We start from the raw sequence: 6,000 nt of genomic DNA on the forward strand, positions 1-6,000 counted from the left end.
TGGTATTTTAAAACAGGATGCCTGAAGGCTGCAGCCACCACTGCAATTACTGCGACTCCTCTGGTTGTATAGAAGTCTGTGCATTATGTGTTAAAGCTGCATTCTCTCTCCTGACCACCAGGGGGCGACTCCTCTGGTTGTATAGAAGTCTGTGCTTCATGTGTTGAAGCTGCGTTCTCTCTCCTGACCACCAGGGGGCGACCTCTTTGGTTGTATAGAAGTCTGTGCTTCATGTGTTAAAGCTGCATTCTCTCCTGACCACCAGGGGCGACTCCTCTGGTTGTATAGAAGTCTATGCATTATGTGTTAAAGCTGCATTCTCTCCTGACCACCAGGGGGCGACTCCTCTGGTTGTATAGAAGTCTATGCATTATGTGTTAAAGCTGCATTCTCTCTCCTGACCACCAGGGGGCGGCTCCTCTGGTTGTATAGAAGTCTATGCTTCATGTGTTAAAGCTGCATTCTCTCTCCTGACCACCAGGGGGCGACCCCTCTGGTTGTATAGAAGTCTATGCTTCGTGTGTTAAAGCTGCATTCTCTCTCCTGACCACAAGGGGGTGACTCATCTGGTTGTATAGAAGTCTGTGCTTCATTGGTTGAAGCTACATTCTCTCTCCTGACCACCAGGGGGCGACTCCTCTGGTTGTATAGAAGTCTATGCTTCATGTGCTAAAGCTTTTTGGATTATTGCAGAGAATAATCACTGCGTTAAAAATAATCACTACAGTTCATGAAATGTACAAGTTTTGTTCAGAGAGATGATCTTCCTAAAACATCACTTGTGTTATTCTAACTTTAGGCTTCAGGCTTTGAATTTGTTGACAATAATGTGTGTTTATTGTCCATAATGAGGGTCATGCTGTGTCTGTGTTTGTGTGTTTAATTGTCTACAGCCACTTTCTGTTCATGTCTGTCAGCGTTTGACCTTTCACCTCTGAAGATGTGTCTGCATGCCGACAGTCTATTTCTTTGGCTCCCTCCTGTGTCCTTCTCTTTTACCGCTGCCGTACCCTCTGCAAGCTAAATAGCAGTTATATAACTTTAATTAATTCTGGCTGTCAACCTCTATTTAAAGAAGGTGGCCGAATGAGAGTAATTTGCTTTTTTTGTTTACACAAGCAACCTGAAGCCGACAACAACAGAAATGTGACATTAAAAAAATATTACAGCATTTATCTGTAGTCATGCTCAGCGTTTAAAAAATTGGGATAATTTAGTGTTTTTTTAGCAAGAAGCAAAAGTAGGGAAGTGCCGCCAAAGTTTTTTATTTGCTAACGTAGGAAACACCGTTAGCATAATAACTTTTAACCTGCAGGCTGCAGACGCCTCCACAGCTTTAGCTTCAGTCTTTTGGCAAAAAGTCAGGTATGTAGCCATCATGTGCATATTTTAGGGGTTTTAATTTAAAATAAGTCAGCTGGGAACATAAAAAGTCTTAAAAAGTTGTTTTAAACCAACTCATCAAGGTACCGTTAGCTTGATTTATTAGCTAGCCATAGCCGTTGAAATCAGCCAGTGACCTTTGTAATCGATGTTAACCGCCTGAGACAATGTTTAAAGCAACGATTCTTCTTCGCCGCACTAGATTACGCCATTTAATTATTTAATTTAATGATGAATTACTGGAGAAAATCCATGTAAACAAGTTTTTTTTTCTTGGCATCGCAATCAATTTTTTCATCCAAGATGCACACTGATCCAAATTGACAGAAACACATTTTATGGATAAAGTTTGGACTTCAATGGGCAGATATGACGAGACCAAAGATAATGTCTACGCAGAAAGAAATGCATTTTGCCGCGTTCCTGTTTGGAGTGGAGGTTGTGACAAAAAACAACCTTCAGTCGCGCCATATTGTTCGTTTCTGCTTTAACATTTTACTCTCTGCAGAATCTCCCTTAGTGAGGGCGGAGATGCTCTAAAAATGTTTTTTACGAGCACAACATTGTGTACAAACCTTCAGTAATTAGACGTTTTATCTTTATGAAACAAGTCCTTCAGCTGGTGTGGCTGTTGAGTCAACATGTGTTCATATGAAGAGAAGATGAGGGTGAAAAGAGAGTTGTGTTGTGCTTCTCTTTAATATTTCAGTGGAGTGAGAAGGATGTACAAACTCAGACATGTCACTATTTTCATTTTTTTGACTGAATATATGTAATTTAATATAATCAGAAAAGCATTTACTTCTGCCGCATCAAGACGCACTCTAGCGATGGAGCTGTATACTCTATTGAATTATTTAAAAACTGCCACAAATAACATGGAGCTGAAACACTGACGTTGCTATATGCACCAAATATAGACGTTACGTAACATCTGAATGTTGTTAAACTAGTAGAAACCGGACCAAAAGTACACAAAGTACTGTTTTGGCCACATTGTGTAGTTCTGGCAGATTTTCTTTGGTCTATTTGGTTAATTTGTCTGTTTATTGTTCAGAAAATAGTTTTTTGGTTTCACCTCATTAAATACACAACAAGATCATAAATGCAGAAAAACAATCAAAACATGGCATCGAGAAACAAAATGAGGTTAAAACACATAAATGCAGACATTTTGAAATACATATACTTCTATACAACCAGAGGAGTCGCTCCCTGGTGGTCAGGAGAGAGAATGCAGCTTTAACACATGAAGCATAGACTTCTATACAACCAGAGGAGTCGCCCCCTGGTGGTCAGGAGAGAGAATGCAGCTTTAACACATGAAGCATGGACTTCTATACAACCAGAGGAGTCGCCCCCTGGTGGTCAGGAGAGAGAATGTAGTTTTAACACATGAAGCATGGACTTCTATACAACCAGAGGAGTCGCCCCCTGGTGGTCAGGAGAGAGAATGCAGCTTTAACACATGAAGCATAGACTTCTATACAACCAGAGGAGTCTCCCCCTGGTGGTCAGGAGAGAGAATGCAGTTTTACCACATGAAGCATGGACTTCTATACAACCAGAGGAGTCGCCCCCTGCTGGTCAGGAGAGGGAATGCAGCTGTAACACATGAAGCATGGGCTTCTATACAACCAGGAAGACACATCTGTCATTTATATTATTTCCAGTTTGTGCCTCTGAACGTTGCTCACTGTCTTCGTGCTCGCTCCGTCCTCGCTGCAGCTCCTCATGGCGGCGCTGACGACTCCACACTGACTCAGCATGTATGTGGAAGAGGCAAGAAGGGAGGGAAGGGGGGATAGGAGGCTGCTAACTGGCTGAGTGTGAGCGTTGCTGGCCGGGGAAGAGAGGCTGGCTGTGCTGGACAAGTCTGCACGGACAAGTCTGCACAGCAAGGAAGGAAGGAAAGGAAGGAAGGAAGGAAGGATTGGAAGGAAAGGAGGACTAGCAGAAAGGATGAGCCAAGAGAAACCATGTGGGAGGTGTAAATCCTGCACGGAAGCGGCTGTGAGAGGAGGAGAGGTGAGTGTGAAATTGAGAAGAGTGTGTGTGTGTGTGTGTGTGTGTGTGTGTGTGCGTGTGTGTGTGTGTAGCTGTCAGTGTGTTGCTGCTGCTGCCAGCTCGGGGGTCGATCTGGAGAAACGACCACGCAGGCGGCGGACGCTCTGCACCACGATGCTCCAGCTGTGCATGCCGATAGACTCGTGAAACTGGAGGCTCATTGGCCGGTGTGTGGGGGGAGGAGTGTTTTGTGTGTGTGTTTGCGTGGGTGAGTGTGAATGCATGAATGAGACAGCGTGTGAAACGAGGGACTGCATATCTTTATTTGTGTAACGGAGCCATGTGAGCCGGTGTTTAGGGTCGGCATCAAGAAGCTGCTGAACACTCTGGCTGGCAGTTATTATGAAGAGATGGTGATGAGGTCTGAAACTGTGACACAAAAGCAACACAATCTCAGTCAGAGTTTGAAGTTTGCAGTTTTGTGGATCTCAAATATACATATTGAGCTCAATGTACTGTCTTTATTTTGTCGGTGAGGCTTAAAATCAGCAGCTTTTCATTGTAATTTAGCACAAAATTGCCAAAAGCTTCAAGTTTGGCATGCTGTTTTTTTGCCGCCGCCATGTTGGTTTATCGCTGCCGCCATGTTGTTTTTGTTGGCCATCGTCTATTTGGTTTTTGGTCGTTACACAAGAAGGTGGAGTGTTGCATAAATTGCCCGAAAATTGCCAAAAGCTTCGAGTTTGGCATGTTGTTTTTCTGCTGCCGCCATGTTGCTTTTTTGGCTGTCGCCATGTTGTTGTTTTTTCCTTCACCATGTTGTGTTTTTTGGCCATCGTCTACTTGCTTTTTGGTCGTTACATAAGAAGGTGGAGCAGAGCAGAAATTTCCCGAAAACTGTCAACTGCGTTGAGTTTGCCATGTTGCTTTTTTGTCGTCACTTTTAGCCTCTTTATTCTTTGTTGTTGTCTCCAATATATTAAACGCAGGAATCTGAAGAACACATTTCATTTCTCTCGGTCACATCTCAGTGAGTCCACAAGGACCCGGCAGCTTTGACTCGAGTCTTTTTTAGCGTATTTGTTGACATAAAAAAACATTTTCCTCACTTTAAATATCCCACAACACAACTAAAAATAGTCTCAGTGGAAAGAAGAGTGACGCGGCGCTCGGTGGAGAGAGCGAGCTGCGTGTTATCTGCACATCCCCGAGTGCGTTTAAGCAGAATTTACACTTGTTCTTTAAGCTCGCATGCGAGTCGCTGAACGGAGGAGTTGTACGAGCAGCGAGGTCACGTCCAGCGAGCTTCCACTCTCCTCTTTTCTCTAAGCCGCTCGGCATCTTTCTCCTCACACTCGCTCTCTGCATGAGTCAGAGGACCCGTCTCTTTTTATCTGAATGTGAGAGAGAAAGAAAGAGAGAGAGAGAGAGAGAGAGAGAAAGAAAGAGAGAGAGAGAAACAAAGTCCTCCTCGCTCTTAATTTTCATCCTCTGGTGCGAGAGGAGGCTCGAGCTCACCTCTCACCTCGCGCCATTTATTGGGAATTTGCACGAGTCGGCAGCTTTGCCAAATACCGTGTGATGTAACCTGACACGACATGAAACCAATGCTCATGAGTGGATGATTATGGGATGTTGCACCCTTCGTCCCCCTGGACTTAAAACCCTGTGAATCTCTCCAAATCGCTGCGACCGGAAAATGCTCCGTGTTGCTGCAATCCAGTTGCCAGCAACATGCAAGCTGAGAGCTAATACTAGCATGTGAGCTAACCCCGTTGTATCCAGGGGGTTAATATTAGCATGGAGCTAACCTCGTAGTATCCAGGGGGTTAATATTAGCATGTGAGCTAACCCCATCGTATCCAGGGAGCTAATACTAGCATGCGAGCTAACCCCGTTGTATCCATGGGGTTAATATTAGCATGTGAGCTAACCTCGTAGTATCCAGGGGGTTAATATTAGCATGTGAGCTAACCTCGTAGTATCCAGGGAGTTAATATTAGCATGTGAGCTAACCTCGTAGTATCCAGGGAGTTAATATTAGCATGTGAGCTAACCTCGTAGTATCCAGGGGGTTAATATTAGCATGGGGCTAACCCTGTTGTGTCCAGGGAGCTAATTACCTGTGTGACTAAACTCAAATACCTGAAGGAGTTTATTCATTTGTGTGTGTGTGTGTGTTGTGTGTTGTTTGTGTGTTGTTTGTGTCATTGAAACCCAGAAGGACAACGAGAGGATGAGTCATCGATATCGAGCAGCTGTGGACGTTTTTCTTGTGTATGAAAGGAACGTTTAGCTGATTGTGGACCAGTCTCAGTGTAGTCCTGGTCCTCTATAGTCTCAGTCTAGTCCTGGTCCTCTATAGTCTCAGTCTAGTCCTGGTCCTCTATAGTCTCAGTGTAGTGGATGTGGGTTGTGTTCCATCTGTGTGTTAGCATCTCTTCCTGTAACTCATCTTGCTCTCCTCCATGTTTCCTGCTCTCTATCCATCTCCATTGCTCTTCCTCTCATCCCGTCTTTATCGCCCTCTTCCTCCCATCAACATCTGTCCCAGACGATGAACAAGTGGATCGAACAAAGTTCAGTTTCCCAGAATCGTCGACCTGCACT

This window comes from Clinocottus analis, unplaced genomic scaffold (assembly GCF_023055335.1).
Source record: "Clinocottus analis isolate CAN_PGR_092001 unplaced genomic scaffold, fCliAna1.0.p SCAF_19, whole genome shotgun sequence".
In the NCBI taxonomy this organism is placed as follows: domain Eukaryota; kingdom Metazoa; phylum Chordata; class Actinopteri; order Perciformes; family Cottidae; genus Clinocottus; species Clinocottus analis.